At 39.3% G+C, this 13,817-nt stretch overlaps 1 long non-coding RNA gene across 1 annotated transcript in view; it reads right to left on the reverse strand.

Moving 5' to 3' along the window:
- The window catches only part of LOC112059175 (uncharacterized), an 86,976-nt gene that overhangs the window by 54,079 nt on the left and 19,080 nt on the right, over nucleotides 1-13,817 (reverse strand). The window contains exon 2 of the long non-coding RNA XR_002888408.3: nucleotides 11,758-11,827. This is a non-coding gene — a long non-coding RNA (uncharacterized LOC112059175). The remainder of the gene's footprint in view (nucleotides 1-11,757; nucleotides 11,828-13,817) is intronic.

Below are 13,817 nucleotides of genomic sequence, written 5' to 3' on the forward strand. Positions count from 1 at the left end.
ATGCCCCCATGTGGTAAGGAAGTGCTATTATCCTCATTTTACAGGTGGGGAACTGAAGCACAGAGTGATTAAGGCCCAGATCCACATCTGCCCTTCACGTATTGCTAAAAGGAAGAGGGTACAGCTTGTATGAGAAGTCTCCCACGTGGCTTTGGTGTAGAACAGGGTGTTTCAGTTTGGAAAAGGTTGAGAACCACTTCCCTAATTCAACCACAGGTTAGTGGGCCTAGATGGAGGAGTTATTGGTGAAATTCTCTGACCTGTGCTATTCAGAAGGCCAAACTACATGGCCTTCTTGCCTTAAAATCTGTGAATTTATGGGAATATGCCTTAGGTCCATTTCAGTTCCAGTAGGGAGCAGAACCAAAAGGATTAAGGCAGACTCCTTAGGATCTGGGCCCCACAGTTAATTAGGGCACAAAAACAAAGCTGGATCACTAAATAGAAGTCAGCAAGAGCACATAGCTAATTGTTGCCAATCAAATTGCTTTTTGCTAGGTGCTCTGGGAGACCAGAAAATGCACCCTGGGTCATGCTGCTTCTCCTTCAACTCATCAAGTCACAGGGTAGAGTGGCGGGAGAAGGGAAGGCTAACCACAACTGGGAGCTATGTTGCTCTACTCACCTATTGCTGTGCACCATGGGCCATCCAACTTTTTTTTTTTTGTGGGAGCGGGGTTAAGAGTTGTCAGTTTTTATTTATTCAGACTCAAGTTCTCTGGTGCATCCAGGTCCGGTGCACTCTTAATGCACCTGTGGTGAGTTCTGATTCTTTCTGGGTGGGATTTTTAAAAGGGGATAAGAGAATGAGGGTCTCATTGACTTTCAATGGCATTGGGGCACCTAAATACCACAGGAGTGTTTGATAATTCCTCCCTCTCAAAATGGCTCCTCCACCCTTACTAACAACTACTGCAACCTGGATTTTGCCATTTTACTGGCTTCTGTGGATTCGGTCTATTTTGTTCATTTCTTGCTAGTAAACATATTTCCTGTTTATTTCTAACAGGAACCACAGACTTTCCACTTTCTAGGGGCGGCATTTACTCCAACCAAAAGAGAGACAATACTTTGAAAGCCTCCATCAAGTATTTTTTTTTTTAGTGTTTACAAAACACGGTATTTTATGGATGTAATTTATACATGGAAAAGAAGAGGGCTATTCCCGTTTTATCTTTATCTTCTACACATAAATAACAAACAACTCCAGTAATCAAAATTTACTACAATTGTAATAGATTTTGGCATCGTTTATGTATTGCAAGGAATGTTAACATAATGTTGACTTTCAGGACTGAGGCCAGGTTTTTTTTTTAAACATTTTTTTAGGTTGGAGTCATTATAAAAAACTCACTGTAATTGAGGCTTTTATGACGTTCAAGAAATTAATTCTCATAAATAAAATTTTCTACCTCCTTCTAGTCAGAAAGTTAAAATTATCTGTGACAATGTATGCACTAAAAAGTTGAATACTATGAAAATATTTCAATAATTAATGCATGCACCATCTAGAGCAATTGACAGTGAGGTCATAAACATAATGGGCCATCTGTGTTTGATTTGTATCTGAAAATGCTTAAAGGGATAGGCAGGTATTTCAGGCTTCTCTTGGAAATGTAGATTGGCAAGATTTTTTCACTTTCTCAGAAGGTTGTTGAGCCATTCATTGATTTTTTTTTTCTCCCCAAGTTCTTCCTGGCTAAAGCTTTTTAACATACTTCCAGTGGGTTGCTGTCCTCCTCAGACCAGGCAGAACAGACGAGTAGGACTTTAGCTTTTCTATTGCTTATATACAAAGGGTTGTGAGCTGCTCTGCTTTATTCAATTTATATTTTGTTTAATCTATAGAATGTGACTCTTCTGGGCTCCAGCGTAATTCCATTAGCACCTATGTATTTCAGGATCCAGTTCAAAATGGCGCTCCTTGGGCCAGATCTTCAGCTGGTGTAAATCAGCAGTGATCCATGGAGCTGTTCTGGTTTATACCAGCTGAGGACTGCTTCTTGTATTTCTAGCCCCCTGTGGACTTGCCCCAGCGTATCCTTTTGGACCTTGTCTCTCTTGTGGATGGACATGTCCATCTCTCAGATTAGAATTACTTTGGCACTAAATTTCTGTGTGGTAATTAAGGGAAACAGGAATGGTAAAGTCATCATGCCTTTGGTAAGAGCAACTGTTCTCTGTGAACTTATCTCCAGGCACTTGAGTAAGACCAATATCAAGCTGAAATGGTACAATAAAATTCCCTTATTTTCACAGGCTTGTCTGGTGACAATCACTGTCTGGTTTTGGTACAGACTGGTCCCCATGTGACAAAAGCCATTACCCTCCCTTTGCCAAATACCAGATGATCCCAGCAAAATCCATTATGCCAACCTGAATCCAGAGGAATTGCACATGTAGATCAAGGGCAGTGCACACCTCCAAGAATATAATAATTGCAATTGTATCTATTGAAGTCTTAGTCCCATTTCATTCAAAGGGGGAGGCTGGTGTCGTGCTTAAGACAGCAGGCTGGGATTCATGATACCAGGGTTCAGTACCAGGCTCTGCTGCAAACTTCCTGTCCAACTTTGGGCAAGTTACTTAATCTCGCTGTGGCTAAGGTCCCCGTGGGGTTAATAATACTCAACTTCTCTCACTTTTTGTCTTTTGTTGTTGAAAGCGAGCTTTTAAGGTCACTTTCAATATGTGTATGCGTAGCTCCTAGACAAGGAGTCGGGGATCTGTAGTAGCTGGGACAATGCAAATGGATAATAATAAACTTGCTTCAGAGATAGCATCTGATTTAAAATCAGCAATGCAAGATCATTATCAAATTGTTTCATTTCATTGTTTCAATTCAAAATGTTTTTTTGTACAGTATCTACCTGTTAATGGAAATATCTCTTTTGGCCAACAAATCAACCAGTGCTAAACTCTCTTCTAATTCTGTAGTATTTTGAGAAAAATAATGATGGCTACTATTTTGCTGATTTTATGAGCCAATATGACACTAATATTAGTAATATAATAAAAGGTCTTTAAATGGTATTGGCAAAATCATTGGCTTTGAGGTTTCACTAAGCGGCATTGATTAAGAAATGTAAAGGAAACGAAGGTATAGGGACTACACATGCAAGATTTTGTCACTTAAGAAGTCTGGAGTAATAACTATTAGGTCAGTGGCTGTAAGACAATCCTATAAACATGGATTATAAGATTTAAACTGGGGCTTTGCCTCATAATAATTATGTCAGCAGCTAATGGTAATATCTGGTGGGCTGCCCATTCTTCCTGCTTCCCCATTTAAAGTGACACTGTCCCAGTTTTTCAGTCTGCATCTATCATAAAGACACATTGATTTCCTTTCTGTGGAAAACACATATTTCTTCCCTCCTGCTAAGAAGATAAATCTGACAGATTTTAATCAAATGTAGTTGTTCACAACTACAGAAACATTTCCAGTGCCACAGATGAAAACAATTTTTGAAGAGGAGGAGGGTTCTCGAAGCCAAGTGTATTTGGAGAGTATACCTATGCTAAAAATCTAACTCTATTCACTAGCTGCTAACAATTAATGCCCTATGGGCAGGTTTAGCTTTACTGCCCTCCAACATAATGCCTGTCTTGTAGAGGTAACCGCGAATACTGCTGTAGTTAAGGATCTGCCACCGGTTCTGTCATAAACTACCCTGTATCCAGGGCTTTTATAACTCAGTCATAAAAACCCTCTTCAAGCTAAAGCTTAGCTTACCCAGGCAGACCTGATTCTGATCTCAGAAAAGCAGATGATGCATGTCCCTCTGTCTCTTGTAAAATTATCTGTTGTCCACGAGGAAGGGCTCTTACAAAACATGGACATCACACACGCCCAACTCTATGAGAAGAATTGGAAGCAATGTTTTAGTGAGAGAGTCTTTCTTCCTTTTAAAATGGTAAACAAGTTGGCTTTACTCTTTTAAAGTGAGAGGAATCTAAGTTTTCCAATTTCAGATGAATTTTTGTTCTAGTCTAACATTTTAGATAATGTTTTTTTTTTTTAGAAAGAAATTTGTTGGGCCACATTCTGATCTCATTTGTAAATCTGAAATGCCTTTTATGGTTTTAATATTACTCCAGATTTACACCACTATAAGTTAAATTCAAACCTGGCTCCATGAAGATAAGGAGCAATAAATCTGAATAGGGCCAAGATATAAGGGAACCATGTAACATAGCAGTTATTGTGACTGAGCAAGAAAGAAAGCTAACTAGTAATATTGTAGTCCTACTAAGACAATAGCTTTCTATCCCCATGATATTGTAGACTTGGCCCTATTTATAGTAGTAAAAAAGACAACAGTGAATACAAAGCTAGTACACATGTATATAGTAACTGCTTTCCATAAGAGTATGTACTGTGCATTTGGAAATATGGCATGCAACACCGTTAAATTCTACAATGGAATCAGAATGTGATAAATCTAATCCGTGTTATGGATTTATAGTAAAGAATTCATAGTACAGCTGATGTTACATGGTCTGTGTTGTGAATGACTATTATAAATAAGGTAGCAAATTTCACGTGCTGGAAACATATTTTTTAGAGAGAAAGAGAAGCCTGGGAGGTATGTTAGCAGAGTCTAACAATCCACAGGGCCTTGGTACACTGCTGGCAGATAATTACCGGTGGAGCATGGGGCACCCAAGATCTATATAAATGGGAGTAGAGAGCAGTTTCTTTTTTCTCATCAAGGATTTGTTTGAAATGCACAGGCCTCTAACAATATGCGGCGAAAGGAAATAGTGGAAAGAGAAGAGAGAGGAAACGGATCTGAGAAGGAACAGAAAGTAGGGGAAAGGAATAGCAACCCTAGAATGTAGGAATGGCTGAACCAAAGCCCTGGGTCTGAACACCCACCACATTTTGTGAATCCAAATCTGGATCCCCATCTACATTTTGTAGCTACTCCTTGTCCTGACAAAGGCCTGAATCAAAACTATAGATCTTGAAATCCTCACCACTATGGTAGGATGAGGGTTAAAAAAATCTGGATCCCGATTCAAACATTGCAGTTTGGGCCCTTTTTTAGGTAAAACTAAGTTGCCAAATCTTTATATCCCAGTCAAACAGATCTAAATGGCCAATTACAAGGTGGTGCAAGGGCTTGATCCAATGCCAATTGAACTCAATGGGTGTTTTCCCACTGTGCATTAGATCAGTCTCAAAATACTGCAGTGCTTGTCTTGCCTCACTTAAGGCAGAAGCCAATTGCCTCTGAAGTCAGTGGGAGTCTTTCCATTGGCTTTAATACTAACTGGATCAGGTCCTTATGGAACATGAGCAAAGAGAACCTTCTGCCAGTTCAGGAGGCTTTGGGCGTTTTACTGTTCCATTCAGCTACAGAAGTTTGATTTTGATGAACTCCGTTTCCCTAGGGATGGATGGGGATTCCTGGGATAAGATATAAGAAGTCACTCATATCCTTTTGTTTTTTTTTTTAAATATTTGTTTCATGTTTGTGAGTGTTCTTGTATTTAATGGTTTGGGGTCTGGACTAAAGTGAAAATGTCAAAATACCACGAGAATGCCAAAGAACTTCAGCCCAGTTTTGAATCCCCAAAAGATTTGTATAGTTTGACTAAGGTTTGCATGATAAAACAAACCTCTGAACATTTTAAAGTTTAACCTACATCCTGAGATATTCTGATTGAATAGAGCTCTTGTATCATATTAGTAATCTAGATTTGGTTGGCTAAATACTTCTTCTGCTGATTTTTTTTTAAAAACAGTCTCTAGTTGGATAGTCACAAAAACTGTGAGCATAAATGCGTATTTAAATGTGTAGCTACCTGGTTGCACAAAGAAATCAAGTGCTTAGACAGCTAAGTGTTAGCATTTCTGCATCCAATTTTACAACATTTGAGCATGAATTCCTAATGTAGTTGACAGCATTTACTGATTGTGTCCAGCTCTTAAAGTCCCTTCTTATGTGTTGGTAAAGTGCAGGAAGACGAGTGCATCCATTAGGCTGTTACTTCCCCATGTGGGTAGGGAATAGGCCAACCTCTCAATGTGTCAGCCAGCACAGCTGAGCTGGTGCAGAAGAAGGAATAATCTGTGCCATTTGAGCAATGCCAAAAGACCTGGTGTTGCTAATTTCATCCATGGGAGAAGGGGGAACAAGGATCCAAATTCTGACATTCTGAGTCACATTGTGATCCCTGGTCTGTTTCTGACTTTAGTGCAGCCATGCACTCAGGGCTTGTGATAACTCAATGATCTTGCCCTGAGGTAGCAATATCAACCCAATCCTTCACACATTTAAGAACTCTTATCAAAAGTATGAATGTTGGAGGGAGGAAATTGCTTTTATTCACTCATTCTACATTGATAATGGAGCATTAATTTAAATCAAGATCATTTTTGGCAATGAGTCAGAAGTAACCCTCAGCCGAGGCCAGTCCGACCTTTGCTATTGCCTAGCATTTTTGCTTGTGTGTGTGTTTTTGAGCTCTTTACACATTATACACTCCAGCCAGATCATTAAGACCTCATGCTTCCTTAGCTTTAAGCCAACAAGTTGATCTTCTGGTGATCAAGCCTTTTCACAGTACACTCCTGTCATTATGATTCTCCTTTCTTCAAGATCTCAAGGAAGATTCTCCTTTTAGGAGTCTATTCTCCCAGTGATTTGTGGTGGATTTGCACATTTAAGTCCCATCAAATGTGCCCAGAAACTCCCTGCACAAATCCCCCACCTCCCAAACATAGCCCATCTCTATGCTTCACTGGGAGAAAAGACCCATTAGTGTTTTAAAAAAAGTAAATTTCAAGGTTTCCTTTCTAAGCATTCCGATGGCTGAGGTTTATTCATTTCTCCCTTTTAGTTTATTGTGCGGCACCTTGAGTTATTTGCATGATAACACACCCTATAAATGGATTATATTGTAACGTATTGTGTTGGGTTAATGCTGACAACTGCTTGGTTTGGATAGCAACTTAGATTTTTAGTTTCTGATGTGCCGTTCGGAGAAATTCCTTTTGAGGGGCATGAGGCAAAGCAGAAGGGAAGATAAGGAGGGGCCAAAAGTAGGAGTAAGTTGTATGAATAATATTAGGGAATGCTGGCACTGAAAGGAGAGAAGAATACATTAACTTCAGACACTCTGCAAACCGGGGAGAATAAACTCAACAAAACGAAGTTCCTATCCAATAGCAATGAATATGTATTTACTCTCCTACCTTTTCCCAGGATAGCAAGTGAACTCTCTCGTCTATGACCAGCACAGCTATGCAGCAGCTATGCTCAGAGTGTCATGCCATTATATCCTGCCTATTTATAAACTGAAGTCGGTCCTCTAGAGAAGCACTATATTTTCAGAAAAGTGGTGAAAGGAAGAAAAAATCTGCCGGCAAAAAAAGGTTAGAGTCCTCTTAGACTCGAATTTGACCATGTAATGAGTTCTGGTGGGGAAGGTTTTGTAGCCTAAGCATAAAGTGTGGAAGATATAGACTCCCCTGGCAGAGATGACTTGGCCCTTCTTCCTTCAAAAGTCAATATCCTACAGTGTATCTGCCATCAGTTTATTTTGCTGTGAGTATTTCAGGGGATATCATAGAAGCAGGATCTTACTGTGGGCACTAAGGAGCTCACAGACTTTGAGAAACTTTGGTGTGAAAGATGCATAAAGATGCTCCTTGTTATTTTATTCTGGTGGCAATGGATTGATTGACCAATTCTAAATTGCATACAGTTCTTCAGCTTGAATCAACTGAATTGCAATTCGACCAAAGGGCAATGCCCGCCATTTTCATGACAGATCTAATGGGTTCAATCCTACACGGCGCTGAGCACACTGGCTCTCCTCCTGCAAAGCCATGAGAATATGTTTAACTTTCAGCATGTATGCGTTCCCACAGAAGTTGATGGGACAACTCACATACTTGTAATTAAGCACATGCTTCAGGATCAGGGCCAGACTACTCAGCACTTTATTGTGTCAAATAATTTTTCCATGGCTTAAAGGCAGAAGGCTAATTCAGAAGTGGAAAAGTGGGTTATATTCCTTAGCTCGCCTGCCCATTTTGTCTTCAGTTAAAATATTTAGGAGGTACAAAGTACTTCCCTCGTTTAACTAAAATAGCTCTGTCACTTGTGAAATGTAGTGGTAAATATATTAGCAAACTGTACTTTAACTGTAAGGGTTTAACGATGAAAGCTGACCAATTGCACAAACTTCATACTGTCTTTAAATTCCAAATAAAGTGCTATCCAGAATTACTTTCTTCCAGTTTCTTGACTCACAGGCATAAATACCATGTTTTCCAGCAATTAAAAAATAAAACTAAAAATGGGTTCTTTTGGAAAACGAGGAGAAAGGAGAAGCCTTTGAAATTATAAAGTGTAACTAAACTATTGTGCCCTGTCACGAAATGTCTGATCCTATTAAAGCGCCACTGCATGTAACCAGAGTACTTTAAAGAGAACGTGGAATTCTGTGTTTACTAAAGTCTACATAGCTCAGTAAAAAGATTTGGCTTCTACACATCGTTTATCAAAAAAAGAGCTGCACAAAAGGATGGACCAAACTGTGTCCCTGATTTGTGCAATCTCATAGATGTCACTGGCATCACATTGATGTAACATAATTCTGCCCTTTTGGATGTATAAATGTTTAGACAAAGCACGTGATTCATATTTTGTTCTATGAACACATTCCCTAGTTAAAATGTTTAGACCCGGGTTCTCCTCTTACCTACCATGGTGTAAATCAGGAACAACCCCACTGAGTTCAGTGGAGTTACACTTGTGTACATGTGAGAGGACAATCAGGGCCTAAATCAGTGTTTCTCAAACTGGAGCCACCGCTTGTGTAGGGAAAGCCCCTGGCGGGCCGGGCCAGTTTGTTTACCTGCCCCGTCCGCAAGTCCGGCCGATCGCGGCTCCCAATGGCTGTGGTTCGCTGCTCCAGGCTAATGGGAACTGCTGGAAGCAGCGGCCAGTACGTCCCTCGGCCCGCGCCACTTCCAGCAGCTCTCATTGGCCTGCAGCAGCGAACCGCGGCCAGTGGGAGCCGCGATCGGCCGGACTTGCGGATGGGGCAGGTAAACAAACTGGCCCGGCCCGCCAGGGGCTTTCCCTACACAAGCGGTGGCTCCAGTTTGAGAAACACTGATTTAGGCCCTGATTGTCCTCTCACATCCTGTCCCGTCCAGAGCTTTCCCTACACAAGCGGCGGCCCCAGTTTGAGAAACACTGGCCTAAATCTATTTGTTGTGCATGAATGGTCTGGTTCTCATGTCTGTTATTCTGGTGTAAATCAGGAACAAATCTACTGAAGTCAAGGAAGCCATGTAATTCAGGAGTAACTCCTTTCAAGTTAATGGCTCTGATTCTGATCTCACTCCAATTCTATGTTGGTGCAGCTTCATTGACTTCAGTGGTTAGGGTAGGGTAAAGATACTCTTGATTCACATTGGTGTAGCTGAGATCAGAATCAAGCTTGAAACTTTTAGCATCAGTTTAATCTAGAATGTTTTTATGCAGTTGTTGATAATAAAAGACAAACTTCCTTTGAAAGATAGAAATAAAATGACCATCCATCTACTAAGACTTCAGTAACAAATTGTTTAAACTTTTTACTAAAAGAATATTTGTATTTCCACAAGAAGTTTTGAAATCTGGAACAAAATGTTACCTGTTGGCCAGATGCTGATCTCAGCTACTCATGAAGAAATCCAGATTAACTTCACTAAAACCAATGCTGTTACACCAAATTTGCATAATTGTAATTGAGATCCCACTCTGGGCTAGCTAGCGTATTTGAATAATTATTTCATAGGAATTACTGAATCCTTTTTTGATTTAAAAATGTTATTGGATATTTCAAAATGCTAAAAGGCCAGAAAAATACAGTTTTAATCACAGCTGTGCATAAAAGGGAGTACAACTCATAAGAATATTTGGCATATATGGAAACAAACAAACAAAATAAAGCAGATTATGCTTTCTTCCATTTGGCTCGTTCAGTCTGTTTAGAACATAAGAACATAAGAATGGCCATACTGGGTCAGACCAAAGGTCCATCTAGTTCAGTATTCTGTCTTCCGACAATGGCCAATGCCAGGTAGCCCAGAGGGAATGAACAGAATAGGTAATCATCAAATGATCCATCCCCAGTCACCCATTCCCAGCTTCTGGCAAATTACACACCTTTGTGTTATTTGGTATGACTATTGTATCCATTGAGAAAGCCCAGGATGCAGTAAACACATTACAAAGAAAATCAGCATGCATTTGAAATTAAAATGAAATTTAGCATATTGTTCAGAGAGATGCAGAATGATCTAATACTACTGTTATCTGAAGGAAACACAGGGTGATCAAAATTGATAATCATTCCTCCATTGAGGGACTGATAAAACTTTAATTAAGATAATCTACTAGAAGGTTACAATGTTTCATGTGCGACTAATTATGACTGACAAAAATATTAATTTTAACAAACATCAATTTGTAAATTGCCTGATATTTGTATAATAAAAGACATGCGTTACATGTATGTCTATATACATACATATATATATATATATATATATATATATATATATATATATACACAGACACACCATTTATAGTAAAAACATCTGGATTTTTAGATACCCTATAACATTTCATATAAGGTTTTCTGATGTCAAACCAATGTGTATAAATATTGTACTATTTTTTGTTATTATTTGTATTATGGTAGCACCCAGAAGCTCCAGTCATCAACCAGAACCCCATTGTACTAGACCAGTGCTTCTCAAACTGGGGCCGCCGCTTGTGTAGGGAAAGCCCCTGGCAGGCCGGGCCGGTTTGTTTACCTGCCGCGTCCGCAGGTCGGCCGATCGCGGCTCCCACTGGCCAGGTAAACAAACTGGCCCGGCCTGCCAGGGGCTTTCCCTACACAAGCGGTGGCCCCAGTTTGAGAAACACTGTACTAGATGCTGTACAAACACAGAACAAAAAGATGGGTCCTGCCCAAAAGCTTACTATCTACGTATAAAACAAGAGATTACCGATGGATACAGTCAGACAGATGGAAGAGTACAATTAAACAATGAGACAACATTGGTAAGTATGATAGACCATGGTATGAGCACCCCAGCATCCTAACATACCATCCGAACATTGTGATGCTTTTTGTAGACATATTGGAAAAGCAGAGTTTTAAGGCGGGTTTAATGGAGCATAATAACTTAGTTTTGCAGATGTTCATGGGGAACTCCTCAGAAGTGTGAGGGGCAGCATGGGATAAAATATGAAGGTGCTTGTTTGAAAATGCAGAAAGTGGGCAGTGGAGGCTGATAAGGATTAGCTGACCTCTCGATACTGAGTGAGAGCTGAGAGGCCCTGAAGGGCCCTGAAAGTAAAGACAAGTAGCTGATGTTTGATGTAATAGAGAAGGGGAAGCTAGTGGAGGGATGGAAAGAGAGAGGTGTTATGGTCAAAGCGACAAGCTAGGGAAATGATTTTGCAGCAGCATTCTGAATGGATTTGAGCAGTGCAAGTTTGCATTTGTCTAGGCCAGACAGAGAGGGATGTTGCAGTAATTGAGACACAAGAACCTTGGTGAGAAATTTAGATATCTGGATGGACAGTGGCTGGTCTACACTACAGCTGTAAGTTGACCTAAGTTACGCTACTTCAGCAAGTAAGTTATGTAACTGAAGTCAACATAATGTAGGTTGACTTACAGCGGTGTCTACACCACGCTGAGTCGATGGGAGATGCTTTCCCACCAACTTACCTTACGCTTCTCGGGGAGCTGCAGAACAGGAGTCGACAGGAGAGCACTCTGCCTCTATCATCTCCTCATTCTATAATACAATAAATATGTATCTTTATTTGATGGAAATATCCTTCAGTGTAGTGATTGAATTAATTTGGCTAAGGTGACAGTGATCTTTTGCTCCATTTTTGGTTTTGTAAAGTGTGGTTCTGCTCTGAAGAAATGGCATTGTGCGTTCCATGTTTGCTGCTCAGTGACTTCCAGATCATATGTGCACTGTTTATAAGTAACAATTGTTATTTTTCTAACTGATCACACTACAAATTCAACTTAAGACCTGAAAGTCTAGCTGTGTTCTTTCTGACTCATGCATTATCATCACTAGTAATAAAGATTCTATTGATCAGTTTCTGCCTGTCTCTCACTCCTAAGGCTATGTTGGCTCTGCCATGCTATAAAAACTTTTGCCCCTACGGTTTGTAAAAGACTATGACTCTGAAAAAAACACAGGAGTAAATCTATTGAAAATACAGGTGCTATATTACACAGTCTTCTTTTTTCAGAGTAGCACTGTACTTTGGGTTCTGAATGAAGTTCACAACTGAACCTCAGAGACGGAGAAATTGAACTCTGTGCAGAGGCTTAACACGAGGTTAAGTTCTATAGAAACTTTCAGACGATGGCTCAAGTGGAATTTATCATGCATCGTCATTGTGTGGGCCATTTGCACAAAGTGAATTATACCCACAGTACATTTAAAAATATATATAACAACAGGTCATATCTTTTCGTTGGCTTAGTGACTATACTTCATGTACTTGCCTCATCACCGATTGGTTCTATCTTTGTTTTTGAATGTTTCTGCAATATCATTATCACATGGCTCCCCATAAGAGGCCTTCTCCATTTCAACAACTGATCCTTCATCAGTTAATCTTGGATTCTCAATTATGTTTATTTCATCTTGACCTATGTCTTCTTAGTTGAGTCAGAAAAGACCACAGCCACAATCCAATCTGACAAGATAAACTGTATAACCAAGCAACGTAAATGATTTTATACTAGTATGCTCAGACTTTTATTAACTTACTACTTGTCTGATACATTCTTAGCAATAATGTATGTAATCAACTGTCTCAAATTGCGAGAGTCCGGAAGAACTTTTGTTCACTATGCCACGATGAGTGTAAAGGCCTTTAAAATGATGAAAATCAATGGCCTAGTTGATGTATTGTCCAGATGCATTGTTGTTGATATAGTGAACTGATATTACCATAAAAGATCAATTTTGTCTTGAGGTTCTCTCACCTGTGCTGATTGCCACATTTTTCACATATTTAAGCTATTGACATTCAGTAAGACGCAATGATGTAGGTTGGTACCCCCTCCTGATATTTGACTCCAGTTGTTCATTTCTAGCCACAACTTCAAAATTATTTTGATAACTATGAAAAGTGCTGAATGACCTGAATCTATGAATGGTGCCTTCACAACCAAACCATGAATTATAGCATTTTTACTTAAATTGGAACAAAACTTAATTTATTATTGTTATTATTATTATTATTGTTAATAATAAAAACTTATTTCTAAACCAAAAATTTTCATGATGAAGGCTTTCAGGTTTTCAAATATTTCCACTTTTTTCTTAAAACCAAACATTCTGAGATATCTAATTATTGTTTTTTCTCCTTTTTCACTATTTTTTCCATTATGCCACCAATTGCAACAGAATGAATTATATATGTAGGGTTCCCCCCTCACCCCCGACTTTCATTATTATCATTTTTCTGGTTTCCACTCTGACTTTTACAAATCTTTAAATTTGGAGAAGTTACATAATGGAAAAAAAGAAAGTCTGTAACTTTCCAGAGTGGCTGAGTTAGGTTCAGTTTTCCTTCTGCCACTCTAACTTTTCCAAAACAAAACAAAACTCTGGATATCCTTCGTATCTATTGTACCGAATACCAAAAAAGGGAAAACGAGAAAAATGGACAGAAAGGGGGAACAGTGACATTCAAAATTTAGATTTTGTTGTGAAAAGATTTGAAAAAATGTTCCATTTTGAACCTTACAAA

This window comes from Chrysemys picta, chromosome 10 (genome assembly GCF_011386835.1).
Source record: "Chrysemys picta bellii isolate R12L10 chromosome 10, ASM1138683v2, whole genome shotgun sequence".
NCBI lineage: Eukaryota > Metazoa > Chordata > Testudines > Emydidae > Chrysemys > Chrysemys picta.